At 40.2% G+C, this 7,372-nt stretch overlaps 1 long non-coding RNA gene across 1 annotated transcript; it reads left to right on the forward strand.

Annotated features, from left to right (window-relative positions):
* Nucleotides 1-2,269: 2,269 nt before the first annotated feature.
* LOC130850052 (uncharacterized) lies at nucleotides 2,270-7,149 on the forward strand. Its single transcript, XR_009052830.1, has 3 exons — nucleotides 2,270-2,399; nucleotides 2,509-2,588; nucleotides 7,036-7,149. It is a non-coding gene; the product is annotated as an uncharacterized LOC130850052 (long non-coding RNA).
* Nucleotides 7,150-7,372: the final 223 nt, after the last annotated feature.

Raw genomic sequence — 7,372 nt, forward strand, 5'->3', positions numbered from 1 at the left:
CCAGGGATGGGGGAAGCGGATCCCGGAGGGTCTGCCTCTGGTGCGGCCCAAAAGGCTGCTTTTGCCCGGGCCTTATCTCAGTCGCACAGATGCTCTTGCAGCCCGCGGGCCGCGGACGTTCCCCGCCCTTTCCCTCCCGGCTTCGCCACAGTTGCCTAGCGATGCACAGCAGGAAAATTGGTGTGTGAGGTGGCTTGGCGAAAGAGATAATAAAAAGCTATAAAGAAAATAAATTTGCATGGTGATAACTAAAGATCAAAGGACCGAGACCGAAAGTACTTCTTGCTAAAACACTATTAGTGATCCCCTTACTGTGTTAAAAAAAAAAAAAAAAGAAGAAGAAGAAGAAGAACAAAAGAAAAAGAAAGAAAGAAAACAACAACTCCACAAGCCTCCGGGCCAAGCAGTGGCTCCGAAGGCAACCTGGGGCTCCTTTGTCTTGGCGATGGCTGCACCCTGGACCGCAGCTTGGCAGCAGTTGGGCCAGTGGGTGGGAGGGAGGTTGGTAAAGAATGTCCAAGGGTTCCCTACAACTCGCAGCGTTCCTAGGACGGCTGCTGTGAGGAGGCGGGTTGACATGAAGGGGAGGTCCTGCAGAGATATGGCAGAAAATCTTCAACAACGTGCGGAGTGGAACAGAAAATTCTGTGCTGTACACACTGAGATACCGCGTGACGTGCATCCCACAAGTCTGGTTTTACTTGGCCTCCGAAATGCTGAATCATTACATAGTTAACTCCGAATCTGTTATAGATCCCAAACCTTTGTTTTTTCTCTCCAAGTTATCATTATTGGTTAGTTGGTTTCCTTCCTTTGAGGTCAAGAGTTGAAAGCAGTCCATTGAGGTTCCCCATTTTGCAGTGTGGTTTTAATCAAAGTATTTCTTAACCCAACTACTAGCTTAACCTAACTTACTAGGTAAATTTAAGTGAATTTCTATTTTGGAAGCACTATCCATTAAATTATAGTAAGTAGGCTTTACCATTTACAGCCCAACTTCGGGTACAAGAGCTCTCATTTTCTCAGTTATAACTACAGAACACTGAGGTTTACTACTACAAAAAGAAGAAAAATATATAACACATCGAGCTTTCTCTGTCATTCACATCCAGTGTTAATGAGTTCATCGGAGTCTTTCCTGAGAACAGGTTCTGACATCAAATTGTCATTGCCATCAAATTTGCCCTGGGTGGAAGTCTGAGCTACAGAAATGCACACTGCACTTCAAAATCAGAAAACCTTTGTGATTTTTGCCAAAGTCCTTAGCCTCAGTTGTCTTAACCCTTAAGGTGAGATGATATTTGCGCTACATCATTTTTTGCAGCAAATGACACAGAAATGAAAACGCTATATCAGGTACGTGGGGACCTAAGATAGTAACTAGTCCTAATAGCCAAGCAGTGCTACATTATTCTTTTCTCTTATGTTCTACACAGAACCAAGATTTCACTGGATTTCCCTTGTATACATTTCCTGGATTATATCCATTTATAAAGTAAAAGATTTGTTAAAACACACACACTTCATTTTAAATGTCAGGTTTATGAAGTCTCATAAAGTGAATTTAAAAGATTGTAGAGCACTAGAGTTAGCTTAGTTAACATTCTACTTTATAAATTTTTTGACTTCTTTAGAACAGAACTGATTTTGACATCAGAAAAACTAAACAGTAATTTTTGTTCGTTTCTAGATTGACGCATATTTTGAAAAATCAGATGAATATCTAGGCTGCTTTCTCAGTAAAGCAACTGTTGGTATTTTCCTCTTCTTTTTATTTTTTGGAGGCTACTAAAAAGTATGTAGATTTTGGAGTGGAGAATTTCCCAGTTTAGTTCTCAGAGAGATGCTTGTCAACCACAATTCGCCAATTGTGGATTTTCAGAATATATAAAGTAAAAGTCACTTAAAGAGCCGTGTCTTGGCATTGGTGTTGTTAAAGTGGCCATGAGTGGCACCGTCCCCTTCCTCATTTACAAGGAAAATGAGTAGCGGAGAAGCCAAGCCTGTTTAGCACTGCCACTAAAGCAGCCAAAACACACACGTGGTATCAAGAAACCTTACATATGAAATACAAGAACTGCACTGTGTGTCTTCTGTTATGCCCATTATTTGGCCCTGCTTCCCAGACATTCTGGGCTAACAGGTCGGAGATACCTCTTTCAGGACATAGGTCTAGGTAAAATTTCACATGGCATGAAGAAATCCAGTTGGACTCGTTTGGTACTGTTTATAATGAACAAACTTTTATGCACTGGGAGCTAAAGAAAGCCTTCGATCATAAAGCAGAAGTACCTGCAAGAGCCATCTGATAAAAACACATTTTTCCAGATGTTGTTTGATCTGAATGGCTTGTATTTACACAGAAATGGAGTTTGTGATTAGAATGATGGAATAATTAGGTTGGTCTCGCTACAATTTCTTTTTCATTTTTATTTGAAACACTGACATGTATGTATATTTGCAACACTTTCTTATCCCCATCTTTTTTTTATCATATTTAACTATCAGAGGCCGGAAGGGGAGACTTCTGGAGTAGCTGGATCCAAGTACATTGCTATCTTCAGCTTCAGTGGAAGAATTTAAAAGAGGTAAGGCATTGGTAAGAGAGAAAGAATACGCAGGAGCTGGTGTAATAATCATAATAACTAGCTTTGTTTATTAAGTTCTGATCTCTGCTGCCTGCTGCTCTAAGTACTTTGTGCGTCTTCATTTATTTATTTCACTTGACCCTCAAGACAGTGCTGGGCCAGGAACGCCGCTTGCCCCTGTGAGGTGGTGTGAATTCCAGTTCTAACACTCACTCTCAGTTCTCTCCCAGCAAATGCTCGAAGTCCTGATTTCCTCCTCTGTAAAGTGGGGATAGTAAATGACCTATTCTACAAGGTGATTGTGAGGATGAAATGCAATTATACATGTTGGAAGGTATAGCAGGCAGCAACTCTTATTAAAGCTTCATTTCATTTCAGGTTCATGGGCACCATTTTTAATCAATTGTAAATAGATCAGTAGCATGTTTATCAATAGAATTTTAATGCGTTTGTTGTTTTTTATCTAAGTATCTAAATCCTTTGAATCCTCCTATAGTGCTTGTTTAACTATAAGACTGCCATTCAGTCTTTTGGTCTGTACTATTCTAAGTGAAAAATCTAACCCGCTCACTGGATTTAATCTTAAAGTTTAAAGGTCCTTTGTTCAGAAAGTAATTATTATTCAAACATTTTGTTTTTAACATTTGCTGATTAATAACTTCTTTTAAATTAGGGTAAAATTTGTTTGGGTGTGTTGGGAATCCTGAATTATTTTTCGGCAACAAAAAAATTCATACTTCATAGCATGACATACAGGAAAGGGCTTCAAAAACTCTTACCCTCACAGATCTTTGCCAGGGTGAGCTCCCTGTGTGCCTTTTTATGCCTATCTTACCTTTCCCACCCACTTCACTCTCCATTTCTACAAAATTTCTGATGGGGCCACAGACATGTTGCTTGAATGCCTTTTCCCTTCTTCCAAAAATGGCCTTCTTGCTCATCCTCAGCAGAGCTTCCCCTGTCTCTCTGCCCATGTGGCACTTCCCACGTGTACCTGTCACTGCCTTGCCATGTTATGGGCATCCTGGAAGACAGGAAATGTACTTTATTTCTCTTTGTATCTCTCCACATTAAAGAAATGAATGATTAGTTATTTATGAAACTGTGTCATCTGTGTTCCTTTAAAAGATAGACTCAGTACATTCTCTCCCTCTTGGACTTGTTACTGAGCTTCTCCAAGGCTGGATTAAGACAAGAAGCAATGGCGATTTCACTGGCACTAATTGTTCTCGCTAACTAGGGTAGATGAGGAAGCTCTCTGCCTTGGGAGCAAGGCTCCACTGCCCTCCCCTCGGTGTCTCCCTTGTCCACGGCCACTGGCCCTGTTTCCTCACCATTGCCATTCAGTAGACTGACCACTTTTCCCTCTGCCTTGGTCTTGATCTCGGCGCCCTCATCTCTCTCAGTCCTGAATGTGTTTCTATTAAGAACCTGCTGTCTCATGTGGGGTTTAGACACAAAACAGGTGCGTGGTTTGTGTTGGTACAGTTGCTAAATTGTGAGTCCCTAAGGGCAGGCTTCCACCTCCGCCTTCCACCCAGAGTCTGTCTGGGGTAGACTGGGGCTCAAGTGTGGAACAGAGCGTACTTGTTTACGTAGTATTTAATTGCCATGTTGCTTCACTTCCAGTCAAAGCTAAGCCTTGGCCCATCAAGGCTAATGTTCAGCACTTGCACTCCTCTTCAGCGACTGCTCCCACCTTGTCACTAAAACTGCTCCGTGCCCTTTAGGAAAAGTGGGGAGCACCTGCCGTTGGCACCGGCTGGTAGAGAAAGGGACAACGTGGGGAGGGAATTAATGCCTAATGAGACCCTGCTGTGCGGAGAGCACTCCCATTCCTTATCTTATTTATGGCTCAAATCAACTCAGTGAAATAGCTATCATTATCCCCATTTTTAGGATGACAAAACTCAGACTCAGGTCAACAAACTTGCACCAAGTCACACCCAGCAAATAAGTGCCGGAGCGGAAATTCTAACCCAGGTCTAAGGATTCCAAAGCATCTGCTCTTCCCACCGCCTGAGCCCCGCGGGTCCTTGAGGCAGCCTCCTGGTTCTCCTGCCATGAACCTCCGGTTATTACATGACCCCACTGTCATATCAGCTGGAGGCTTCCCAGGCTGATCAGAATACAGCTCGTAGGCTTTTTTCTACATTTCGGGGGCACAGAACCCCCATGACTATGCTCCTCTGAGCACACCTGGTGCGTGAACTTGCCCTTGTCTCTACCTTTGATCCTTTCCTCTGTCTCTTAATTCTGATGCCCTAATTCTGGACTCTGTAGAATTCCCTGTATGTCTTCCTCCCTGGGGACTGTCTTGGAAGATTCACTCTGAGATAACAAGAGCAGGATCACTGTAATCTTTGTAAGTGTATTTAGTACAGTATCCAGTGCAATTAAATCTGCTTAAAACATGTTTGAGGGCGATGATATAAAATACTTAAGATGGATGTTTAAAATCAGATTTGCAGAATTCTTTTCAATGTCTTCACTTTATTTGAGCAAGTGCATCCTAACTGATTGTACAACCTAAAACTTATTTGGAGCACAATAGTGTATCATTGTACTCAGAACACACACCTACATAAATGACTAACAATATGTATAAGAATATTACATCTATTAAAACAGATGAAATGTAATTGTAATATAGATGTATTTGAAAGTTGTACAGAATCAGCCATTTAACAACTCTAAATATTATTTGGCATGAATAGTTTGGCAGAAAAAAATTGCATCTTCATACTAAGTTACTTAAGATATTTCTTTGCTTGTTTATGATACAAAAGGCTATGATCCCAAAGATAACCACTGCTATAGCAAAGCAAGTCATGGTACTCTGAACTGGAGTGTTCTCCAGGATAAGTCACATTCTGAAACAAAATGCCATTTTTGCCTATATGAGTTTAGTTTTTACAAACTTAGATTTCTGAAATCTCTGTAAAATAACCTTTTGTCTATGTAATGTAATAAAGGACCATTCAGAATGATTCCACTTGGACCATTCATAATGAGTCCATTTGCAAAGTACCAAAATACAAGATTATAAGCCTTCCCATAGCATTAACCTTTAAAGTAGCATAATAGCAGCATCTGTCAAAAATGTCATTTCTACAAATGTACAGCCCTCCTTTTATTTTAATTTCCACTTCTTTTTCCTGTTTTACTTTCTATCATGTTCCCTGTGTTCATTCTCCTATTGCTCCATAAGTCAAGGCCAAGACACCCATCCTGACCAAAGGAGAGATGCCCCAGTTTCCTTTGGGTCTCCTTCCACTGGCCAAGGCAAGCTACTCAGATCCATTTCCATTCATTTTTTTTTTAATGGTCTATGTTCTGAACACACTTTTGCCTCCCATATGCCTACTAGACACCGTATATGCTTGTGAAAAAGTCCTAGAGTGCTGAGCATGAATTTAACAGGATGGCCTTCTTAATGTTCTCAAATCTTAAAGTCAAATTAGGGAATTCCTCTTCCTTATTACATCCAAAAGGGCAATGTAAATTCCTGTCAGTTACTTTGAAAATCCTTTGCTCATTAATAATATTCAATAATATCTATAAATGCTACCAGTTTTCTTGCTTCTTTTTCTAATTGGGGTAAAATATATACAACATAAAACTTTTCAGCCTAACCATTTTTAAGTGTGCATTTTGGTGGCATTAAGTACATTCACATTGTTGTACAACCATCATCACCACTTATCTCCAGAACTTTTTTCATCTTCCCAAACTGAAACTCTGTACCCATTAAATAATTATTTCTCCCTTCTCACATCCCTGGCAACCATCATTCTATTTTCTGTCTCTATTAATTTGACTATTCTATATACCTCATATAAGTGGATTCACAAAGTATTTGTCCTTTTATGACTGACTTAGTTCACTTATAATAATGTCCTCAAGGTTCATCCACATTGTAGCATATGTCAGATTTTGCTACCTTTTTAAGACTGAATGATATTCCATTGTATGTATGTACCACACTTCTTTTATCCATTCATCCATTGATGGATGCCTGAGTTGCTTGCATCTTTTGGCTGTTGTGAATATTGCTGCTCTGAATATGGGTGAAGAATTATATGACTTCCTGCTTTCAATTTTTGGGGGTGTATATTCAGAAGTAAAATTTCTGGATCATATGATAATTCTTTTTTTCTTTTTTTTTTTCTTTTCTTTTTTTTTGGCTGCGTCGGATCTTAGTTGCAGCATGCAGGATCTTCATTGTGGCACAGCATTCTCTCTAGTTGTGGCGTGCAGGTTTTCTCTTCTCTAGTTGAGGAGCGCAGGCTCAGTAGTTGTGGCACACGGGCTTAGTTGCCCTGCAGCATGTGGGATCTTAGTTCCCTGACCAGGGATCAAACCCATGTCCCCTGCGTTGTAAGGCAGATTCTTTACCACTGACCATCGGGGAAGTCCCTGGTAATTCTAAGTTAATTTTTTTCAGGAACCTCTGTACTGTTTTCCATAGCAGCTGCACCATTTTACATTCCCACCAACAGGGCACAAGAGTTCCAGTTTCTTCACATCCTCACCAAAGCTTGTTATTTTCTGGGGGTTTTTTGGTTTGTTTGTTTTTAATGGTAGCCATCCTAAGGGCATAAGGTGGCACTACCAATGTTATAATAAAATAAAATTTATGTAAAAATATTTTTACAATATCATATATGGCTTGTCAAACCACACAAGCACCCTGGAAATTTTGATTTAGGACCTGCCTATTAGATTAAAAATTATTGCACTAAGAGACCAAATGTATTAGTGTCATGCATTTTTTCTTAGTA

This window comes from Hippopotamus amphibius, chromosome 3, assembly GCF_030028045.1.
Source record: "Hippopotamus amphibius kiboko isolate mHipAmp2 chromosome 3, mHipAmp2.hap2, whole genome shotgun sequence".
In the NCBI taxonomy this organism is placed as follows: Eukaryota; Metazoa; Chordata; class Mammalia; order Artiodactyla; family Hippopotamidae; genus Hippopotamus; species Hippopotamus amphibius.